Genomic DNA, 24,875 nt, shown 5'->3' with positions numbered 1-24,875 from the left:
GCTCACAGGAAAAGCAGTCACCAGGATTCCTGGTCATGAGGGCATCAGTTGTTCGGACAGTGGAGTGTGAAAGGGGTCTGAGGTCAATTCTGGGGACCCACTGCCTGTGGGATGTGAGGAGTACATGGTGGATTGTCCTGCAGCGGTAATGGCCAGCTGCTAAAGCTGTCTGGCTTCGGAAGATGGAGGACACCCATCTTTGCATCTGTGTGGACTCACTGGCAAGGCAAAGATGCATCTTTTACAATTCACCCTGCCAGATACCCACTATTTGTCTCAATAAACGCCAGGGAACCTCCTTTTTCTTTCTCTCTCTCCTTGCTGTAAAATGCTCAGGGAGCAGGGTGAGGAGAAGATGAGGGATGGATACACAGGGAAAGCTTGTTTTAGAGGTTTCTATAAATTCCGTCAACCGTGTGCCCCACTGAGCAGAGATGAGTGAGGCAGGGGGAGGGCATAAGCCAGGAGGAAGGTGCTGGTCATCCCAGGGAGGGAGACCACTGGAGTGGGGGAGGTGGTAAATATCTGCATTAGCCCTACTTCTCTTCCCCCAGGGACCCTGCTCTGAGCCCTCAGAGGACGATCCCACTGTAGCCATCTTCTAGTACGTGTGTCTCTGGTATGAGGTCCCCCTGGGTCTGTACCTCCTTCCTACCCTAGGCCCTATTTGCCAGCACAATATTTAGCTGGCTCCTTTCAAGGCCTCGCCAGACCTCCAAAACCTGTTTACACATTCATACAAGCACCCCGAGGGAGCACCCCCAGGGGAGCATAGAGTGCAAGGGGAGCGAGGACAGCTGCTGGGCTAGCTTGGGATGGATGGATAGACCTTCTGCAGCTTGGGATGGATGGATAGACCTTCTGCAGCTTGGGATGGATGGATGGATGGATGGATAGACCTTCTGCAGCTTGGGATGGATGGATGGATAGACCTTCTGCAGCTTGGGGTGAATGGATAGACCTTCTGCAGCTTGGGGTGAATGGATAGACCTTCTGCAGCTTGGGGTGAATGGATAGACCTTCTGCAGCTTGCAGATGTGGTATGACCTGTGGTCGAAGCCTGTGAGTGAGTTCAGAGCTAAGGCCAGACTGAGGAACACGTGACAATGTGGGCTGGCCTGAGGGTCCCACCATGCACTGCTGTTCCTGCTCTCCTAGTCCTGAGTGAGTCCCTTGGTCATGCCCAGGGCTTTGTTCCTACTGTATAGGTGGGGAAACCCCAAAGCCAAGTTGTCAGAGGCAGGATTAGAATCTCATGTCTCCACCAGTGAGAAGCAACCTAGTACAATATCTCAAATCTGGGTGTAAACAGTCTCAGCCCTCCTCAGCTGCATAGCCGATGTGGCTTCCCTTTTGGGTCACTGTCTGTCTCCCTACTGTACGCTGGATAAGAATCACCTCTCCATCTGAACCTGCAGTCCCCAGGCCACCAAGCTCCCAGACAAGAATACTGCTTTTCCATTTGATACCGGATTTAAAAACAAATTTGATGGCCCAGCCTGATCTAAATCTACAGTCTACCCTGGAACAATGCCAATGTGTAGCTGAGCCTTTGGGTCTGGGAAGGCCGGAGTCTTCAGCAGCACCTTCCAGTATCTGTCAGAGGACTCTATGGCAACTCTCAGTTCTGCCAATAAATCAATCATAAGGACAAACAGAGAAATCAGAAGGCGGAAAATCAGTGTGGAGACGGTAAAGGATGTATCGGCCAATCACAGAGGATCAGATTCAAGTGAAACAGAGGCAAACAAACTGAAGACAAAAGGACCAGGCGAGTTCCCTTCCGGCAGTTGCTGTGTGAGCTCTAACCAGAGAGAAGCCTGGCGATGCTGCTGGGTCTGAGAGCATCTCTAATCTGACATCTACAGGGACATGACCATCTACAGTGGCTCAGAGCCACAGGAGAGGAGCCTGTGCAGGATCCTGAAGAATCCACTGAGGAGTGAGTGACAGGGAGGTTGGCTGGGGAGGGGCTGAACCATGTCTCAAGCTGGAAAGATAGGGTGGAGCAGGACCTCAGGAAGCATCCATACTCCTACAGCTCCTGAAGCCTGCGTAGACATCAGAGCCATCAACTGGCTTCACACTCACACCTGCACAGGCACACCTGCACAGGCACACCTGCACACTCACACCTGCACACACACCTGCACACACACACCTGCACACTCACACCTACATACTCACACCTGCACACTCACACCTGCACAGGCACACCTGCACACACACACCTGCACAGGCACACCTGCACACACACACCTGCACACCTGCACACTCACACCTGCACACACACACCTGCACAGGCACACCTGCACACACACACACCTGCACACTCACACCTGCACACTCACACCTGTACACTCACACCTGTACAGGCACACCTGCACACACACACACACCTGCATGCACATATTCACGTTTGTGCTGAGTGACTGTGTGCTAGGACCTCCCATACCTCCTAAGGAGAAGGACTCTGCTGCAGAGCAGGTGCTGGGGGACCAGGCCCAAGTAAGGAGGGTCACAAACATCCCTGTGCACAATTGGAGTGGACCAGTAAGCAGTAGTCGGGCACTCAAGAAATACTCTGTCCCCTGGCAGCATGCTGTCTACCTGGCACCAAGACGAGAGAGAGGGACAGAGCAAATGGGAGCCTGTCCTCCCTCATCAACCCTGGAGTGATGAGACTCTCAAGAAGTCCCCACTATTTATCCCAGGATGTGGCACCCCTTGGGAAAATGGATGTTTGTTTGTCCCCTCATGACCTGTTCCTCACAGGTTGCTGTGCCAACCCACAGTGTGTTTGGTTCATTCTATGAGCTGTGAATTATTTCCGTTGTTGGACTCCAAGATCTCTCACTGAGGTCTTAGCCGTGTGGCTCTGTCGCAGAGGGTTAAGTTGTATGGGGCACCCCAAGGGGAGCGACTCAGGGCAATGAGACAGACAGTGGCCATTCATTTCTCAAGAGTTCCTGAGGCTGTGAAGGTCAAGGTTAAGGCACTGGGAGATTTGCTGTGGGCCAGGTCTTTTCTGGGTCGCAGATGTCACCTTTTCACAGGGACCAGTGTTGACTCTGCTCATGAGAGCGCCACCTTGTGGTTATATCTCAAAGGTCAGATGGCGCTGAAAGAAGGTGGATGGCCTTATAAGATGAGAGCCCTTTCGCCTTCTCTTCCCACAAGCCCCTGCCACACCCAGGAGAAGTCTTGTGAGGACCAGCAAGCAGGCAGCTGCAACAGTCCAAGGACATTGGTCCCTGCACTGCCTCTGCTGCTGCCTTCTAGAAGCACTAGTCTCCACAATGGGGAAGGGATAGACTTTGTGCTGTGTCAATCACAGCCTGAGGTCTTTTGATAGCTAAACTGACTACCGGCATCAAATCAAGGCAAGGCTCAGTCATGTGACAGCCTGGGCCTGAAGAGAAGAGACTCCCTCCCAGAGGGATCAGGGAAGACTTCTAGGAGCGGGTGACACCTGAGCCAGGCTTGGGATGGAGCTGACAGGGTCACTGCAGAGGAGCCTTCCATGCACAGAAGATACAGGTAAGAGGTAATTTACATCACACCTGCAGAGAGGCTCTGTGCTCAGCTGAGACCAGAGGCCAGAAGTGCCCTGAGGTCACCATGTGATCAAATAACACACAAAGGAGAGACAGTACTCTGTGCTGACACCAGGGGACCCATCAGAAGCCTTCAGCAGAGAACAAGCCTTGGCCTTTGAAGTCACAGCCTGTAACTTCTAAAGTCCCTGGGGCTCCAAAATGCTTGAGCCAGCAAACTTGGCACTGGCTGTTGACTCTAATTGGGTGGTACTTAATAGACTTGTTTGAACTCCAGTTACACAAATAGGCTGATGGTTTCATGAGGTCCTGGCATGTGACACAGCAGAGCTGGAGGGGGACAGCCAGCCTTAGGGACCATGCTGCCTCACACAGAATCCCCATTTTATACAGAATCTGGCCACGCTGGCCAGATGAGTCCTCCAAGGGAACAGGATCTGCCCCCACCCCCAGCATCCATCTGATGCATCCTGACTCCTCATGGCTGCATCACAGAGAGCCTGGGGACCAGCCCCAGATAAACCCTAGCCTCTCCTCCCCTTCCCATTACTTTACAGCCAGTTTTCTCATTGTGTGGAATGGCAGTAAAGCAGAAACTGCCCCAGCATAGGTGAGGTCCTTTATAGCACATCTCAAGTCAGTGAAGCAGCAAAGGCAGCTTGGCCTCCTAGGCAACAGGGAAGGGTTGCGATAGTGTCTCAGTTCCCCAGCCCGGCAGCACTGGCTTTTAGAGAGCTGTGACATAGAGGAAGGTCAAGAGGTGTGTCCCTTTAACAATCTCCCTCTGCCACCTTTAAGGCCAGATAGGACAGAGTAGTGTGTGTGTGTGTGTGTGTGTGTGTGTGTGTGTGTGGTGTGTGTGTGTGTGTGTGTGTGTGATATTCTCATTTGTGCAATAAGAGAGCAGGAGAAGAGCTCACTTGTGAGCGACAAGTATTGGGATCCTAGACACACTATCCAGCTCGTTCTCCTCCCAAACTTCTCTCTGGATCCCACCATGCTGAGTCCTGTTATGGGCTTGGGAGGATGTTGGTCCCTCTATCTTGGCTTATTTGAACTCAGCAGGAAGCTGGAGTTTGAGGATCTTAAAGGAGGTGGGTGTCCGATCTCTCCCACCAGACAGATCAGGACAATTGACGTTCAGAGATGGAGAGGGAGCTCTTTATGAATCTGCACCAACCCAGAAATCCCAGATCTAGACACTTAACCCTTAGAGCCAATCAGGGATGTGTACGGGGATCTAATGTGTAGGATACTGCTTACCACAGCCCCAAGATGGAATGAATGTCTACATGTTACCTTGAAAGCCAGGGAAAATTATTGATGGTACACCCCCACAGAAGCTTAAGCACCAATCTTGGAGTTGAGAATGACTCTGGGGAAGACACTGACGTGCTCACAGCATAGGAAAATTTGTCTTCCCTATTACCCAGTCAGATCCTGGCTTCCTTTGCCATAGAGACGCTTGGGAATGATAATTTTGAATTGTTTCAGAGTTTCAGCTTTCTAATGTATAATTCCAGGAGACTTCTGTAGTCCTTATGAAATGTGAGTATTCCCAGAACAACACTGCTACTGTGCCAGCCAGCCACCACTCTGTGACTCACTGCAATAAGAATGAGATGGGCCTGGGGTTGGTGACTGCAAGCACAAGTTGGTCACAGGTATGCCCCTGAAGGTCAAGAGGCTGCAAGGAACCACATAAGGCTGAGGAGCCTTTAGGAGGTGGCAGAAGTATGTCCCCAGGGTGTGCTTTGAAGAATATACCTGCTTCTGGGTCCAGCCACTTTTCTCCACTCCCTGCCTGCCACCGTGTGAACACCATCCCCCACTCTCCACCCACTGTAGAGAGAGCCGTTCCTACTGCCATGCCGGCCCTCAGCCATGATCTGAAATCCTTCTGCTATGGTGACCCAAAATAAACTTTCCCTTCTCCTTTCCCTTGGGAAGTTTATCGCAGCAATGAGAAAATAATCTATCATGAGCTTGTGTGGGGTCACCCTGAGAAAATAATCAGTCAAGAGCTTGCTTAGGGTCGCCCTGCAGCTTCTCAGAGAAGCTAAGATGAAGCCTGGAGATGACTGATTCCCGCGATTTTACCAGGAGGTTAACTTCCCCTTCCATGAATCTTTCCCATAATGTCTTGGGATTCCTTACTAGAAGCCATGGGTCAAAAGGCTTGTGTATTCTAACGCTCCTGGGGCAAACTGCCAACACTTCTTCCAGAATATTCTGACTCTGTAACAACAGTTTATTAATTCAACTATTACTCGCTGGGGTGTTTACTATGAACCTGATGTTGTGCTGTGTGCTGAGGCCATAACAGAGACAGACAGCCATGACCTAGCCCTTCTGGAGCGCGTGTGATGGAAGAGGGCAGTCCTTGAAAGGGGGCCTACCTTAGTTCTCTGTGGCAGGAAGTGACCGAGAGCAAAGTGAAGCTGCTCTGTGGAAAGCAGGGCAGTGGTGGCAGGGGCCTCCACCTCAAGTAGAATGTGTTCACCGGGGTCCTCAGAGGAACTAACTTGAAGTTGAGCCTCAGGTGGCCAGAAGGGAAAATGCGGGGTGGAATTAGGGTTTGCCACTCCACTCGGGAAGAGCAACAAACATGAAGAGGCTGGCAGTGAAGCCGTCGGAGGACCAGGTGGTGTTAAGGGAAGCAAGGGGTGTGGTGAGCAGGAGGAGGCTGAGCAAGCCCGGAGAAGGAGGGGATGGTTGATTCCAAATCACAAAGGAGCCTTAAGGGATGACAGACACTCCACGCAGTGAAAACTGAAACAATTAATTTGGGACAACCTCTTTAGAGAAGAAGAATCCAGAGTTAGGCCCCAAATCAACTGTCTAATTTGACACTATTTAGAATGGGAAAGGAAATCACAGGAAATTACAGACTTTTAAAAAGCTGAAAACTGCCAGGGTTACCACACAATGTAGTCCAGCAATCAGTTCCTGTCACACCTCCGCAGGACCATGTCCCTGCGCATGGGCCCCCCACTCTTGGATTACATCTTCTGCAGCAGTGACTCTGTAAGAGCACTTTCTGTAGAGGATAAGGAGATCGCTCAGGCTTGCCTGGAGCCGAGTTTGATGGAAATTGATTTTTTTATTATTGATGGTTTAGGAATGCTTTATTTCCATCTTCGAAATTTGTTTTTGATAATGTCCCGTAAATCTTTAGAACTGCTGTCAAATCTGGGGAAATATCTATCAAGGACTTCACACATTGTGTGTGTGTGTGTGTGTGTGTGTGTGTGTGTGTGTGTGTGTGTGTAGTAGTAGTAGTAGTAGTAGTAGACGTGAACTTGAAAGTTGCTTGAACAGTTACAGACCCCAGTTCATCCTCCAGTCCACAAGGCTTGCTAATTGTGGTGCCAGGGACCTTCCAAGGGTTCCAGAAGGATTCTAGAGAGCAGTAATTCCTGCAGCTAAAACTGTGTGGAAACTGATTTCTGTGGGGAGAGGCCACACTACCTGCCCTGCAGAGAGCAGACTGTGGAGGAGGGCGGTCGGAGAGGTGTCATCTAGACAGGACGGCTGTTGTTCTTTTGTTTAAGCTTCCAGTGCAATGGAACAGGAACCAAGAGAGACATTAACCGCAGAGCTTCTTAGGGGGGTGGGCAGGGAAAGGTGAAAAGATATTTGAAGAGTGTGGGCCTGCGAGAGGATCAGGGAGGCCTCAAGGTCACTCAAGGACAAACTCCCTGCTGCCCTCACTTCAGCCCTGCTTAGACTCTTGTCTCTTCTCCTGGTTTTTGATTTTGAGGTTCTAGGCCTGGCCTGTTCCCCAGACCTTGCTGGGACCCTTCATACATGCAGGAAGGATTTCCTTGCTCCAAAGCTAGGTATGAGGACCCAGAGAACCAGAGATTTCACTAGAAGATGTCTGCACCTACAGCATGGATGTCTGAGAACAGCCTAAACTAGTCCCAACAGACTCCAGTGGCATAGTCAGGCTCCCTTTAGGGCTGCACAGGACAGACACCACTCCCCAGAGTGGCCAGGAGCAGACCTACAGCCATCAGCACCAAACACAACAGATACAGGCAGAGCAGGCCTATGTGACTGGAACCAGGCTTGATGGTGGCACCGAAAACACACCGGATCTACCAGGATCATTCCAAGGAACTAAAGGGATGACAGTTCCTTGGGAACTGTCAATTCTCAAGCTGGGACTGGAGCTCAGTGGCAAGCACTTGCAAAGCTCTGGGTTTGATCCCCAGAACGGGGGAGGGGTGAATCAAAGCCGAAAGTCTCAATAAAGAGTTACTGATAAGAAACACGGATTGGAGAGATGAAAAGCGAGCTGACATGTTTTAAGAGGGAAGTGCGGCGAGGCATTAATGAAAAGCGTGCGCGTGAGCAGAATCAACATCAGGGACACAGAAAACTCACTTCGGAAGTCACGCACATCAAAACAGAAAAGGACAGAGAAATAAGGCGCCCACTGCTCCCTGCCACGCAGTCTGGGCCCCACCTGGCTTTCAGTGGACCCTGCTCAGGGTCCTGTGCTGCTGGCACGCAGCGGCGGTAACCTGTATTGGTGTGACGACACCCACAGGACCTGCCTAAAGCACACGGCTGGATCCAAGGTCAGAAATGTTCTCCTTCTTGTGAGTAAGTGCCTCACCCTCTGCCAACGCACGCCATGATGACAGAACAGAGCTCATGGGCCATGGGAGGGAAGGGCAGAGGCCTCAGCACAGGCCAGTCACAGCCTTATTTATTGTCCTGGAGTTGTCACGTCTCACTTTGACTATTAAGCCAGAAGAACTGTTAGTGGGCACTTCAGAAGGAAACGACAATCTAAAAATAGTTCATTCGTTCATTCCTTCCTTCCTTCATTCATTTTTTTGTGGCATGGGGGATTTAACCCCTGCCTTGAGTTAGTTTGACAATCACGCCTCCCCACCCTACATCTGTAGCCCTCTTTTTATCTTGCAGTTTGAGACAGGGTCTCACTGTGTTACCCAGACTGCCTTTGAACTTGTGATTCGTTCCTTCTACATACTTGGCTAAGACATGGGTCCTGTTCTGTGTTGCATCATCTTGAGATGCTGAATACAGATAACCATGGCAGCATTTCTGTATGGATAGTGCCATTTCCTTCGGATGCTCTTCCAAGTCTTAATAGAACAAGAATACTCTTTAGGTCTCAAAGATGTCAGAAAAACATGGGTTATGAATTTTTTCAGTGTTTCCACTGGGAAATGCTGGGCACTAAGGTAAAATACCATAAAAATAAAAAATAGGCCCAAGGGTGTTCCATGGCCATGGTGCCTGTATCAATGACAAACCAGGAGAAAACTTTATGTGTGTGTGTGTGTGTGTGTGTGTGTGTGTGTACATGCATGTGCATGAGTATGTAGCTGTGCATATGTGTATGTGTTTTTTTTTCATAGAACTTCTTCCTACTCTTAAATCATACCCAAATGATAAATTTAAGCTAGTAAAACACATGTTGATTCAAGGTTGGGCGGTGGTGGCGCACGCCTTTAATCCCAGCACTTGTGAGGCAGAGGCAGGTGGATCTATGTGGATTCAAGGCCAGCCTGGTCTACAGAGTGAGTTCCAGGACAGGCTCCAAAGCTACACAGAGAAACCCTGTCTCAAAAACAAAAACAAAAACAAACAAAAAACCCAAAACATATGTTGATTCAAAGGAAGCATGAGTAATGGAGACCAAGGTCATGAAAGACAGAAGAGGGAAGAATCTCGGGTACACAGAGCTCCTGAACTTGGAACATGATGGTGGGGCCAGAGGCACAGTTGGACGACTCCATCATGTCCCATGTTGCTGCTTCAGACCAGGCAGGTGCCCAGGTGGGGACCTCTCCAGCTGTGAGCACATCAGAAGGAGACCATTAAAGAACAGCCACCGAGAAGGTGGCCCTGATACATGGAGGACTTGCCACAGATGTTGTACTAGCTCCTAATAACCATGTAAGGTCTTCATTGTAGAGAAGTGAGTGGTTGGAGTGACTCACCCAAGGTCACATGACCATCAGGTGAAACAACCAGAATTTGGAGCAAGCATGTCTACTTCCAAGTTCCTCTTCTTTCTCCTTGATCATGTCACCTACCATGTGACATCAGCCTGACAGTGCACAGGAAGAGCATCATGACTCTACAATCCATGTGCCATGTCACAGATTTAATTATGAGGTCTGATCTTAGTAGGGTGACATCACTGAGTCCCCGCAGGACCAACTCAGGTGTGAAGACTTGGATGGGCATGTACTTCCTAGACGGAGGGGTTTTGGGGAGTAGCAAGTACATTCCTTGAGGAAAGCCCCCCTCAGAGGCTAGGTTAGTTACTTTTGGCCACTGTGACAAACCACCATGACCCAAAAGCAACTTCTAGAAGAAAAAGTTTATTTTGGATCACAATTATAGAAGGATCTAGAAGGATAAGAACCCATCATGGTGGAGGAGGATTGGCAGCAGGGACAGGAAGCCAAGCGATCACATCTTCAACCACAGCATGAAGCAGTAAGGATGGACTAGAAGTAGAGTGAGGTGCCCTACTCCCCATTGACATGCTCCCACCAGCAAGGTCTAACCTCCCAAACCTCCCCTAACAGTGCTATCTACTGGGAACCAAGAGTTCAAATCGGGGGCATTTCTCATTTGGACCACCCACAAAGACCATGACTATCTGCAAGACAAGCATCAAAGGCCCCCGTTGAGTCAGAGCCTGATGTCTGGTATGTGCTGAGGATTCAGGAACACTGGATCACAGGGAGGTCTGGGGAGAGGAGCCAGGGCTGAGGACAGGGAAGGATGCATCTGAGGATAGAATGTTAGAGGATCATCCTGCACTGAAAAGTAGAGAAAGGCTGTCGGCCGCAGGCTTACCTTCCTGTTCCGAGTGCCACTGCAGCCATTATAACGGTGTATGAGTGTACAAGCGAGAGGTAGCTGTGCCGGAGCCAATAGGTGGCCTGGAGCCAGGACATGCAAGAACTCCTTTCTTCTGACACTGTGTCTACAGGAGCTTGCCTAGGGTCTGTCTCTAAGGCCTTGCATTCATCTTAAAAACAGCCAAGAGTGGCTTTTATCTTTTAATAATATTCTATTCTTGCTTGTTCCCAGTGCCCAGGGCTTGTTGCCTGTCCATTTCTTACAAGGTCTGAAGATTGACATCTGCCGCATTCAAACAGAGAGCTGTTTAGTGGTCAAGGGGCTACAGGACAGAGCTGAAGACATCTTCTGAGAGCGAGCAGCAGAGGACAAAGGTGCAGAAACCAAGGGGACAGGAAGGGGTGCACAGGGTGCAAGGTAATAAGATCACGTGATCAGAAAGGGGACCCAGAAGGCAGAGAGGTCAGGAACCAAGGCCAAGGCAAGAATTTGCCAGTGAATTGTCCAAGAGAGGGACTCAGTAGCAAGATGACCAGGAGCCTACATGAAAAAGGAAATCAGTCCACCAGTGGGGTTAGCACATGCAGGTTCTTGGGGGGAATCCCCTGAATTTGCACCCTCATTAGCTACCCAACGCCCCCATTGAAAACTTCTGATTCCCCTACCCCGACCTTCCTGGCCCCTTTCCCACCTGTGCCTGACTCACTTCCACTGGCTGATGTGCTTCTAGGTTTTGAGGTAACATGGCTGATAGGAGGTCTCTGCCCTCCATTGCTGTGGGCTGCTGCATCTCCCCCCTCCCCCACAGTCTTTATTTTTCTTCCTGCAATGTCAAGTTGCCTCTCTGTGAAAAGCACTGGCTGGAGGCTCGGGGGATCAGAGTGTAATTTTATCCCATTTAAAGCTATCTAGGAGCACGTGGGTGTAACAGGCCCATTCTGAGCCCAGCGCTTCCTCTTCTGTTTCCTCTCCTTCCTGAGCCTCCAAGGCCACCCTGGATGCTCCTGAAAAGAAGGGACTGTCATCTGATTAGACTGCATTTCAGAAACTGTGCCTGCAGGTCCAGGAGGGCAAGAGATGGGAGGTCACCAAACTCAAGAGTAGGCCAGGGGAAGGAACTCCCTCTTCTGCCAGGCCCAGGGTCAGAAGGCTGGGGAGGGAGTGACTACAGCTGTTCACTGTGCCCACATAGAGGACATAGATGCCAGAGGAGGAGGCACTTCCCAGGGTCACACTGTCAGCTCATAGCAGAGTGAGTGCTAATCCAGTCACCCAGGGAAGCTGCTTCTATCCTGTAAGGGAGGGGCCCCAGGCATCTGAAGCCTAGGGCAGCTTTTCATAGCAATATTGTATTTCTCAATTCTGAGACATGCATTAACATTCTGCAATAAGATGTATTCTTTTGATTGATCTAGACATTTAATTCCATCTTTCTTATGTTTCTCCCCCCCCCCACTCCAAGAAAAGGTTGTTATTAAGTTGATGGAGTATCATCTGATAGCCTCTTACAGTAAAAGCAAGTGGATTTGCCATGAAAAATACTATCAGCAGAATTCTAAGTACAATTTCCGGTGGTTTCTGAGTCCCCAGAAGCATGTGGGTACTCATCAGCATGACATAGCAGAGAAGCCAAGTCTCAGAGAGACGCAATAATTCACCTGTGGCCAAGTCTCAGAGAGACGCAATAATTCACCTGTGGTCACACAGTAAGTGCAGGATTTGCCATCAGGAAACCTTAGAGCCCACTCACTACCTTCCCTTGTGGGTTGTGGGTCTCATCCGCAGGGCCACCGTGCCTGTAGATACCAGCACCGGTGTTTTCAATCTCCAGGCCTGCGTGGGTTAGCCAGAGACAGGGTGCCTGGTCAGGGACAACCATGGGTGCACACCAGTAGGTGTTAACTCTGTCAGAGGCCTTGGGCTCCTACATGGAACTTGACCACACTCCACCCTGACATCCCTCCTCCCCCAACTCTGACCACAGTGAGACAGTGAAGGCCTGGGGTTCCCAGCCGGTGCCAGTGCTGGATTTCACTAGGAGTTAGTGTTTCCCAGAAGCCTCCTCTGCCGACAACAGACAACCCTCTGAACAACAGCACCTGTGCACTTCGTGAGCAAACAGATCAAAGACCCGCAATGCTTCCGGAAGCCTATCTGCTGATCACGGGACTGTGAACATCCTGATACACTGAGGCAGCCGAGGGCAGCTGCTGGATTCGCCAGCACAGCACATCCATTGTCAGAGCCATGCTGCCCCAACCACTGTGCTCAGCCCCTGTGTTATTTGGGGCTGGGGTCTCCTGTGTCTGAGGGCAGGCTTAGGAGAGTGGAGTCCAGTGGAGCACAGGAGTGCCTGGCCTGATGTTAATTAGCTCTGTGATCATGGACCTGTCATTCCACCTCTATTAACTGCCATTTTGTCTGAAACTGGTAGAAATAATAGCTATTTCATATATACCATAAAGCCCACACCCTGCACTTAGCAAGTAATTGGTATATTTTTTGACTTCCTCCTATTAAGCCATACACCATGGATTTAAAAGGAGTCTGGTGGCAGCCTTTCCCCTTATAGAGGAGGAAACTGAGGTCCAGGAAAGTTAAATGACTTGACCAAGGTTGCAAACAAATTCCTGGCAGACTTGGGGTTACGAAAAGTCCAAGTGTCCAGATGTTCAGACGAGTTCTGCACAGCCGCAGGCTTATGTGGTTGTAGACCTGGCTCTGTCCAAGCGGACCTTTCTGGTTTGGTAGTAGTGGACGGACTCTGAGTTAGACCATGCAGGGGAACAGAATGGGACGAGGTTGAACTCTGGAAATTTGCTCTTTTGGGGCTCTTGCCCCCTGTTTAGTAGTCGGGGTGTGAGGGTCATGGGTATTTGAACTGAGCGGGGCCTCTGAATGTGTGGAGACTAGACCAGTATAAGACATGGAGAGCAAGATTGGCAGGGGAGGTTTCACCAATGGCCTAATGAGCTCCTGGGCATATTACACACCCGCACACCAGACAGTTAGACAAAGCTGAGCTCATGTGTCCTCTCCAAGTCACTAGAGCCAGAGGGCAATGTGACCTCCAGTCAGAGAATGTGGCTTATTCCTACCACAGCCACCTCTGTGGTTGACATTATCAGTATGGGAACATCACCAGGGATTCAGCTCATAGACGATGTGCAGTGAACACGGGAAGTGAAGGCATGAGTGAGCAGGCCTCAGGCTGTCTGACCTCAAAGTTCAGTCGTGCCCCTTCCAGACAGGTAAGATCTGCTGAATTGAGTCAAGCAGGAGAAACAGGACACCTAACCTGCTACCAGCTAAAAGTACCCAGAAGTAGTGTCCTCAGGAGCTGTCAGTCAGTCATCAGATTCCCAGAGGCGACATCCCATTGCTATATACCCACACAGGCAACTAGTCTGTAGTAGCTGGGATTTGCCCTCTATGAATAGAAACTCATTTTCTGTTTGTGTTAGTTATGTTCTCATTGCTGTGACAAAATGCCCAACAGAGGCAATTCAACAGGAAAGGTTTATTTTGGCTCATGGGTTTAGAGGGTGCAATTCATCATGGTGGCAGGAATGGCACCAGCCACGTTGACAGGAGCTTGCTGCATGGCTTGTTCTAATTTTGGTGAATAAGGAGCAAGAATAGGATTGGAAGCAGGGTCAGGCTATGATCCTCAAAGACCCACCCCAGTGACCCACTTCATCATCCAGAACTACAACCTGCCAACACAGGGCTACCACTAGGTGTTCAAACACAGGATGCCCTAGGGACATTTCACATTCAATCCGCGCTAATTCTGTGTGGGTGGAGACTCACACATTTCCTGGCCTGACCTGTCCAGCCCTCTTCTTCACTTTTTCATCTGTCAACTTTGTCCTGAAATTATAACAATGACACTTTTCAGGACAGGAACTGGCTCTCTCAGGGCTCACTCGGAGCCTCTGTCTCAACATCTCTGTGTGTTGTGACAACAGAAGGGGAAATGCTGGCAGAAAGCCCAGCCAGTGGTGGCTCAGAGCTAGCTTCCGGGAAATGGCAGTAAAGGTCATGGTTTGCAAGTGAGAAATGGACCAGAGGTTTCTGAGCAGATGCCCTAAACCCAACCAGGGCATAGCAACAGCCTGCCCCTCTCTGCCCACCCATACAGAGCCCTGCCCCTGCAGAGCCCCTTTCCTCCTGCAGAGGCCTGCCCACTTCCGCAGAGACCCCACCTACACACTGACTTGAAATAGATCACCTTACACACCTCTGGCTGATCTGAGGTAAGTGTCCGGGTGTTATGCCCACCCCATTTAAAAGGAGCAACTTTGGTCAAGGTAAGCAGTAACATACCAAAAGTGAACTGTCTATCAACCTAATACTCAGTGAGAGCCAAGCCATCAGCAGACACCACCTGGACACAGAAATCAATACTACTTAGTCTTGCCCTGAGAAAGCTCCTGCTGGGGTGACTCTAGCATGAGGGGCAGTGTGGAAGGTGCAGAAGCCAAGCAGAGAAGAGAGGCATGCTATACAGGCTGGGATGCTTGGAAGGCTACAAGGAGACCACACTCTGCCCACTGGTCCCAAGGTCCATCAGCCACCTTCCAGGGGTGCTCAAGGCCCCCTAGGAGTCACCACAGAACTTGGGCCTGCTCTCACTCTCCAACTCTCGCTCACCCTCCACACTCCTCTCCCTCCCTCCTCCTTCACACTGTTGTTTTATTTTCAGAGCCTCAGGATCCTCCCCAAGCCTGTGACATTTACTCTTTGGAATGAGAATCTTTCCTATTTTCCTTTTCCAGAGTAGAGTCTCGGGGTGAGCTTTGCCCAAGATAGGTCCTGCCTGCCCTGCCCGTGCTAGCATGCCAGGAGAAGCCAGGTGTTCACACAGCACAGGCTGTGTCAGCAGCAATTATTACATACCCATTGTATGCCAGGCCCAGCTGCAGGCTGGGCTCTGCATAAAGCCTTCGAGTGCCAAGTAAAGGCTGCCCCTCACCCCCAATCTCAGAAGCAACCAATCCAGCTACATAAGGGGGACAGGAGGCAACTTTGGAGGAAGGGCCTGCTTGTGTCTCTGACACTCGACATTATTTTTATTTCTTAGTAAACTCACATAGAAAAATCGCTGCCCAATGGATAGGTGATATGTTTAGAACCATAATGCAGGAAACTGACTCCAATTACGGTCAGCAGTGGTCGGCCTACAGGGCTGTGGTGTCGACATTCTGGCCAGAGCTAAGTATAGCTGGAGGGTTTGGGTGGTAGCTCTGAGCTGGACAGCAGTTCTGTCCTCAGAAGTGCTAAGATCCCCACTCTAAGCTCAGTGGAGTGACCACCTAACTGTCTTGAGGAAGCCAAAGCCCCCAGGACAGCATTGGCTTTCTCTGCAGAAGCTTCCCAGGGAACACCATGAGGACAGCTGGCTGAGGAGACTCTCCTGGCACCTGAAGCAGACCCTGCTCCCCGAGGGTAGACCAGCTGGAGAGACAGAGAGAGAGAGAGACAGAGAGACAGACAGAGAGAGACAGAGAAAGAGAGACAGACAGAGAGACAGAGGGAGAGAGAGGAGAGAGAGACAGACAGAGAGACAGAGAGAGAGACAGAGAGAGAGAGAGAGAGGGAGAGAGAGAGAGAGAGAGAGAGCGAGAGAGAGAGTGCAAGCCTCTTGTCTTACCTATAGGCTATGGCACTCTCTGAAGCCCGCAGCTACTAAGTCAGGGTCTTCTTCCTGGTGCTTCGTCGGTTCTCAGAAACTCAGACTATGAACCCAAATCCATCTCTGTTGGCTTAAGACGTCAGTCTTTGCCTGTCCTGGTGCCAGGCTTAGCAAGACCAGACTTACTGCTGTCACTCAACAGGCTTGTGAATGAATGGATGGATAAATGAGTGAGCGAATGAATGAGTGGGTAAATGACTGAGTGAGTGAGTGAATGAGTGAATGAGTAAGTGGACAAGTGAATGGATGAGTAAATAAGTGAGTGAGTGAATGAATGAATGAGTGAATGAGTGAGTGAATGAGTAAGTGAGTGATTGGCTGAGTGAGTGAATGAATGAGTGAATGAACGAGTGAATGAGAGAGTGGGCAAAGTGAGGTACAGGCACTATGGTGTGGCCATGCCTCTTCCTCTCTGGCACAGAAAGGTTGTGTGGCAGGAACTTGCTGTCACCTGTTTATCCTCCCCAAACGCTGTCTTCATTTACCCATTGTGAGCTGGGAAGGGCCTGAAGGACACTTGCCTGAGGTGGAGTGGGAATAATAAGCCAGGCCAGTTCACTTCATATACCTACTGTGGGAGCGCCATTGCATTGCTCCTGTCCTGAGCCCAGAGTTGGTGCCCGAACACCTGCCTGAGTGACCCACCTTTACAGCTTGATGGGCCCAAGAGCTCCCTGTCTAGGTCTCCAGCCCAGTTATACAGGGCTCCCTATTCAAACTTTGTCCAGATCACAGCCTCTCATCCCTACATCTAAGCAGAGAGGCAGCTGGGAGGGTCCCTTTGCTCTGCCTTTGGTCCCTCAAAAGTCTCAAAGGGACAGAGTCATCAATGCCAGGGGCTTTCAGGTTCAGAGTTGATTACTCACGTGCTCCCACAGTTCTTGGCACAGACCCCAAGAGGGGCAGGAGTCAGCCATGTTTTTCTGGAATATGTCAGATCTCAAAGCAAGGGGTGGAGGATGAAAATAAAAACAGGTAGTAAGTCAAGCACCTTTGCTTTCTGTGGGCCTCTAGAGAGGCTATACTTCAAGGAAGCTGTGTGCAGAGACAGAGTCAGGGGTGAAGTAGAGAACTGCTGTCTGCTGTTAAAGGTACTCAGTGTTATCCCTGCCCTGTCTGTCTCCGTCTCTTACACACACACACACACACACACACACACACACACACACACACACACACACACACACACACACACACACAAGATGTTTCTGTGTGTACACATATAAGGAATCTACACCAGTATTCACAATGCCAGTACTCAGGAAATCTCCTGCTTGCTAAAAGTATCTGTAACCTGGAAATCTAGGCTCATGGCATTAGACAAAGGCAGGAAAAAGTTGAGTATCAGACATACATTCCCAGCTGAGGTCAAGCCTTTTTATTTGACTCTTATATTGTAAACAGCATCTCCTACCGTCTACAGTTTTGTGCCTAGATGATATCGATTTTGCTGTATAAAGTAGTCCCAGACATTGTACAGAAGACAATGCAATGCCCCTCAAGGAGACTAGGCATGCTCAGGCATGGGTCAGGGCCCTAATCTCTTTGAGCTCATTGCCGATGAACCCATGGCCTATGTGGTAGGGGCAGTGTGCCGCTGTGAAGCGCTGCCAGGCTCTTGTCCTTCCCAGCGGTGTCATTTCACATTCCCACCTGCAATGCGCGCAGAATTGCTTTCTCCACACCCACACCGGCATTTGCTGTTGGGATTTTTATTTCACTCTAGCTGTGCTAACATGATATTCTATTCTCCATCTACCCATTGGCTTTCAGTGAGGTGACCTCAAGTCCACACTGTGAGCAAAACAAGGCAGATCTAGTGAGGCCAGCAAAGGTTCCTGATTCTGATTCTGAACTTTGCCATCTTCGGTGGTCGGCCGCTGACACCTGCGTCTCAGGGGCACTCTACAAGGGCCACACGGCAGTGGAGCTGTTGATCTGGAGGGTGGAACAGCTCCCTACGAGAGGAGTGTCTGGTGGGATTGGGTGGAGACGTTCCTTGGCATATCCCTGGTTGGGCTTAAGGGGTGGAAGGAGAGGTCACTACAGGTCATAGCCAAAGTATTGCTTTTAAATGTGGTCTGAACAAGACCAAAGTTTAGGCCCAGGCTCCCACCATCTTTTTTCTGATGTTGAGTTTTGAGTATTCTCTGTTTATTCTGGAGTGTTTTGTTAGGTAAGTGCTTTGAATTATTCACACACACACACACACACACACACACACACAGTAGTGTGTCTTTTCATCCTTTTTAGAACAGGGTCTTCTACAGAGTCCAAAATGTTGATATTTAGCATGAGGCTTCCCTTAGGCCAGTGGAAGGACTTTGAGAAGCCCAATGGAGACATGAGTAGAACTGTGGTCTGTGCTGTTGTATGTGCAGGCCTGGGGCCAGGGGAAGATCTCAGGGTCAGTTTGGGAACCATCAACATAGACATGGCTTGTAAGGGCCACACAGTCTAGTGAAGCCACCAAAGGAATGAATGAGATGAGGACATGGGACAGAGCCCAGGGCCGATCAGGGTTTATAGGTAGAAGAGTCGGGAGAAGTCAGCCAAGGAACCAGAGGGAGCCACCAGAGAGGCAGGATGGTCCACAGTAGGTGGGGTCCTGGCACAGAAGGCAGAATTCCAGCTGGATGGGCTGAGTAAGATGGCCCCTGAAGCTTTTCACTGGTCAGCCACCAGCTACTTTCACAAGACGGAGATGTAATCCAGGTATGAGTAGGTGAGGAGATACTGGGAGAGGGCGGGATGCTGAGTCCAGACAAGGCTCTCAAAGGTGAAACTAGACGTGTGTGTGTGTGTGTGTGTGTGTGTGTAAAAGGAAACTTATTTTTATTTTTTAATTTAATTTCTTTTTGAGACAGTCTCATGTAGCCCAGGCTAGTCTACAACTCTCTATGTAGCTCGATTGACTTTGAATTTCTGATCCTCCTGTCTTTACCTCCTGAGATTTGGGGTTCCAGGCCCACCATCACACCCCGTTTATGTGGTGCCAAGATCAAACACAGGGGTTTCGGCATGCTAAACTAGCGCTCTACCAAGCAAGCTACACTAGCCATGGATTTTATTTTATTTTATTGCATCTTTTATCCTTTGTGATTCTGGAAATAGCTAGAAGCATTTTGCACCCTGACAGAAGTGAGCCCAAGGATAAGGAATCAGGCTAACTCAGAAGGGTGCGTAGGGTGGCTAGGGCAACCTATCCTATAGGACAACCTACAGAGCCATACTCTAGAGCAGACAGGGAAAGATGGCATCTCTGTGCAAATGTTTTGAAGAGAGACACATGGGACTCGGAGACATGATGGATATACCCATGGGACTTCCAGCAAAGGTGCACATCCTTCCAGATACTCATCTGTGTACAAACCAAGATGAATGGCTGATTTTTACACCGTGCTGTTCATATTTTTCATTCTTGTTTTCCCTATTCAAAAATATGTCACGGAGAACCACCTCTGGCAGAGTGTGGAGAGCAAACTCAATCTTGGGAATGGCTGCTTCAGACCTAGCTGTCTGGAAGCGCCATTATTTATCCAGCCAATCTCCTGCTGTCGGACACTTAGGCTGTCTGCCTCCCGATGTGCTTTTTTTGTTTTTCATTTTCCCCCTATTACAAATAATGCCAGAGGAATCCTTTTTGCATAAATGCATACCCTTGAGCTTTTCAGAAATATCAACCTCTAGAAGAAATCAAATTGCTGGGTCAAAAGACAGGTGCATCTCGAATTGTGATGGGCGCTGCTTAAGTGTCCTCTACAGAGATTACTTCAAAGAAGCCTCCCGCTCTCCCGCTCCCTCTCGGCGTGAGTGTGACACATTCACGAGATTGTTTAAAGTGGAGTTCAGCTCTGAAGTGGCGTCAGAAACACAAGGTTCACACCCTCCCTCTTCCGCACTCTGCAGGGATGAGTTCATTCCCGGCTTGGCTGGCTGGGAGGGGTCTAAGGCAGGCAGCAACAGAGAGGAGGGAGCCAGACTGGGAGGGGCAGATGTGAGGATCTGGGCTTGTGGGGGTTGAGGGGAGAGACAGAGGCCAGCTGTTACTTTGGGGTGTTGGCAGATAAATGGCTTCTGTGGGGCTCTGGGAAAGGACTCAGCTTGCCACTTTCCCGTCACAGCAAGAAATGTGTCGTTGTGTAGTTTGGGGAGATGGTAGAAACTTGACAGTTCACCTAAAAGGGTGGGCAGATGCTACCGGCCGTCCACTGATGGTTCCAGCCTTCGGATATCCTGCTCATGAATCCTATTGAACTGGGAACAGTGATAGCCTAACTCAAAAGTTAAGTCTTTCCCGCCCTTGCCACCCACCCACTCACCTGGATCATGTGATATATCCGCAGCCAATGAAACGGGTTCAAAGTTGTGTCAGGGAATTCTGGAAAAGCTCCCTGGAAAACTGGGAGTATGATAGATCCGGGAGAGGACAGGACAGTGCCTCATCATGTGGACCTGGGACAAGAGACCAGTGAAGAGCCACCACGCCATGACCTGAGTTGTATACACCCAGGACACTAAAGGTTAATTAAAGAAAACTGGTCCCCATAGTGTTTTGGAGTAGTTAGGCCTTCATTGTGGCCTCACCAAATGCCTCCCAGGCTGACAAACAAAGCTCCCCCCACCCACTTTGTGCCTATGTTAGATTTCCAGTGTCTCCCATGCTGTGCCTGAGTCTGCACTAATGGGCTGTGAGCTCCCAACATAGTTGGAACCTCACTGTTCCTGTGATAAAATGAAAGGATCAAACCAGTATTTTTCCAGTGAGGAGTTTAGATTACAGATAATTTATATAAAGGCTACAGAGAGTTCATTTCCACTTCCTTTCTGAGCTCTCTCTCCAATGTTAGAGTATCGGACAGCTAAGGCCTGTGTTAACAGAACCTGAGGCGTGAGGGATGGCTCAGCTGGTCAAGGGCTGGGCAGCGTCCCAGCACCCAATTAAAAGCTGGACACATCTGTACATGTCTTGATCCCAGCACTGGGAAAATGGAGTCAGAGGGATCCCAGGAGCTTACTGGTCAGCCAACCTAGTCAAATTGGTGCACTCCAGGCTCAGTGAGAGACGGTCTCAAAGGATAAGCTAGAGAGTGGAGTGAGGCAGGAAGACTTCCAGGGTTGGCTACTGGCTTCCACATGATCAAATACACATGCCGTCAAAGCACATGTACACACACACACACACACACACACACATACACCATAAGTAAACTAAAACTAATGAGCAACCATAACTTACTTTTTTACTAACAAAACCCTCCACTTTATTCCATTTCCCTGGTTTCTCCCTTATACCCATTTTCTGTTCCAGTCAGGACATCATGTTATGTCCATCAATCATATCTCCTTTCCCATCTCTGTCATCAATTGCTGGTCCCTCTCTGGGTCCCAATGGCATTTAAAGCTTGAGGAGTGTGGGCCAGGAGTTCTGAACAGCTGTTTCCTGCTGCCACATGCCTGGGATTCTGAGCATGTACCATACTCAGGTTTGATGGAGAAGAAAAGCAGGATTTTATGTGGGCTAGCCAACTACCAGGCTGCCTCCGAGCCCCTGGTCAGGAGTTTTGCAGAGTCCTCCTCTACTTGGATTTGCCTGGGTGTCTTTATGATTAGACTGGGGTTCGAGGAAGAATCCTGTGGAGGTGAACATCACACGCTATGTCATCTCTGTGGCCGGCTATCTTTTTTTTGTTTGTTTGTTTGTTTTTTGTTTTTTGAGACAGGGTTTCTCTGTATTATTTTTTGGACCATGTCCTGGAACTCGCTCGGTAGACCAGGCTGGTCTTGAACTCACAGAGATCCGCCTACCTCTGCCTCCCAAGTGCTGGGATTAAAGGCGTGCGCCACCACCGCCCCGTGGCGGGCTACCTTAACCTCCACCACTCACTGAGTTCTGCAGACTCCTGTAAACCCAAGCTCCTCCCCCAGCTCCACCCGCCCTTCCCCTGCAGTGTTTCCTAAAATCAGAGCACTAAGTGAGGTCTTCACTCCAAGGTCAAGGTCAGCCTCCAGCTCCGGAGGGTGCATTATAAATTATTTGTTAAGTGTTTTGCCTGGAAGATTAGTTTCTTTCCCCTCATGTATGTATCTATTCAATTATTTATTTATGTCACTGTAGACTCATGATCTTTATTCTTTGGGTTAGTGGTCGATACTGCATTATTTATTTTGTCTCTGAAACTGCTCATCTTTGGAGCTCGTCACGTTCCCGTGCCCTGGGACACTTATCATCACTTTCTTCCAGGCACCAGCCATTCCAGACTCTTCTGAAGGCTTCCTTTCCTAGTCCTAGAGCCTGCCAGCTCTCTAAGGACCCTGGTCCCTCTTGTAAGGAACATTATTTCAAGCCAAAGCTGGGGGGCAGATATGCTTCTAGATCACAAACTTCAAGATTCTAGATTCGGGATAAGAGTAATTAAGTCATTAATCACTGAGAAGTTATTGTGAATATCAGGGTCTGTTTTCCCTCCTCCCCATGGTTTCCCCACTCCTTTCTCTCCTCCCTCCTTTATCTCCCTCTTTTTGTTTTTTGAGACAGGTCTCAAGTGGCCCAGGATAGCTTTGTACATAACCAAGGATAACCTTGAACTCTTGATCTTTCTCCTTTGGCCTCCCAAGTGCTGGGATTACAGGCACAAGTCTATCATGACTGGCTGGTTACCCTCCAAGGGGTAACACCAGCTCCAAGGGGTCTGACGCCCTTTCTGGCCTCCGCAGGTACCCAGACATTCACAGGCACAGAGACATATAAATAGAAATAAAATAAATCTTATTTTTAAAAATGGACTATATAACTGGACAATGAAGCCTCAAAAGAAGACATACAAATGGACAGTAATGTTAAGTATTCAACATTATCAGCCATCAAGGAAATGCAAATTAAAACTTGAGCATCCATCTCAGCCCAGCCAGATGGCTATGATCAAGAAAACAAATGTCAACCAATTCTGGTGACAATGTGGGGAAAGGGGGACACATCCACTGTTGGGAGGCTGTGAATCAGTGCAGCCACCATGGAAATCAGTCTGGTGGCTCCTCAATAATCTAAAAATAGAACAACAATGTGACCCAGATGCGCCATTCCTGGGCATGAACCCAGAAAACTCTACATCCTACTATAGAGACACGTGCTCTCCCATGGCCACAACAGGCATGTGCTGTCCTACAGGCACAACACTAAGGATACAGAGCCAGCTTAGACGTCCATCAACTGATGAATGGATAAGGAAAATGTGGTACATGTACATGGTGGAATTTTACTGAGCTGTAAAGAAAAATGAAGTTTACAACAATACAGAGCTGGAAAATATACTAATTGAGGTCTTCCAGGCCCAGAAAGACAAATGCCTCATGTACCATCTCATAGGCAGATCTTAGCTTCCAATTTTTAGATCTGTGTGTTGAGTTTAGAGTGCGGAGGTCGGGAAGCTGGGGAGGGTCCATGAGAAAGGGCAGGGGCGAACCTGTGAGGGGAGTGAGGGGAAGATAGAATAATGAGAAACCAAGTAGGTGAGAGGTGATGTCACCACCAAGGTTACTCATTGGGGCCCTGAGGGACCTGAGGGTCCCTGTGAGGGGAACAAAGGACACACACAGCCCCCATCCGCCACTCTGCAGGCACAACACTGCAGTCCCACGAGTCGGTCCTTCCAGGTCCGTCTCCTACCTTATCCCATCCATCTCACCACGCAAATGTCAACACTGGTTCCCCAGAGCCTACAGCTGGTGGCAGCAGCAGGCAGAGCCTGGGCCTGAAAACCAGCCTGCTCCCAGAGGGCGACAGGCTGACCTGACAGTAATGAGTTCACCATGTCTGAACTATGTCTCAGTCTCCTGAGGCTCTGAGGTAATTACAAGGTGGTGTGTTATTAAACATGATTTATGGTTGCTGAAGGCTTTGAGTGGTGAGTTCAGTGGCAAAGATATTGGGCCCCAGTTGAGATATTTGCCTGAGCTCACAGCTTGAGGCTGAACATAACACCTGTGTCTATTTTCAGCCCCCTGCACTCATAGCTGCCCTCACCCCTCCACCCCCACCCCCTTCTTGGTGCCCATACACGGCTTCCGTGACTCATCTCCATAACCACCCTGAATGATGGCAGGGCTGACCAAATCACCACCCCCTGTCTATACACGAGAAGTCTACGTGCTAAGAGGGAATGTAAGTCACCCCAAATTACACAACAGAGAAGGGTAGGGATAAGGAAGCTGCAGGTATCTGAGTTCCCCTGGGCAGTAACTCTCCTGGGACTCTCTAATGAGACCAAGTCCTGCAAGTAAACAGAAGCCCTGCACCTGTGATTAATTTCATGCCTCACTTGGCATCAGTGGGAGTACTCGAAAGCCTGGGAGCCTTCCCCCTGAGACACACACACACACACACACACACACACACACACACACACACACACACACACACACACCCCTGCAGAGGCTGACTGGAACTGGCTGAGGCCACTGAGCAGGCACAGAGACACTCCAGCGAATTGACAGATGATCTGTGGCTCATTACAATATTAAATAACACCTCTGGGTAGAGATTCAAGATGCTAATAGGAGAGTCAGTGCATGAAGTTTTATGAAGAACTACATGGAAAAGATACAGCATGTGCCAGGAAGCCTTTCCCATGCAAATGAGCCAGGGATAAAAAGCCTACTATGCTCCACAAAAGCCTTGACCCTTTGTTTGCTGTTTGAGCTACTAATTCTCTCTTTGCATTTATTCACTCATTTATTTGTGTGTGTGTATGTATGGATGG

At 49.5% G+C, this 24,875-nt stretch overlaps 1 long non-coding RNA gene across 3 annotated transcripts; it reads left to right on the top strand.

Annotated features, from left to right (window-relative positions):
• The first annotated feature begins 9,782 nt into the window (after positions 1-9,782).
• Positions 9,783-12,891, top strand: LOC121144140. 3 transcript variants are annotated; one of them, XR_005881447.1, is made up of 3 exons: positions 9,783-10,261; positions 10,650-10,792; positions 11,886-12,891. It is a non-coding gene; the product is annotated as an uncharacterized LOC121144140 (long non-coding RNA). The 3 variants fall into 3 exon arrangements; XR_005881446.1 differs by having other exon boundaries at positions 10,650-10,835; positions 12,403-12,891; XR_005881445.1 differs by having other exon boundaries at positions 10,650-10,835.
• Positions 12,892-24,875: the final 11,984 nt, after the last annotated feature.

The sequence above is a fragment of the Mesocricetus auratus genome, unplaced genomic scaffold (genome assembly GCF_017639785.1).
Source record: "Mesocricetus auratus isolate SY011 unplaced genomic scaffold, BCM_Maur_2.0 Super-Scaffold_100014, whole genome shotgun sequence".
Taxonomy (NCBI): Eukaryota; Metazoa; Chordata; class Mammalia; order Rodentia; family Cricetidae; genus Mesocricetus; species Mesocricetus auratus.
Note: the sequence above shows the minus strand (reverse complement) of the source record. Positions and strands in the feature narration are given on the sequence as shown.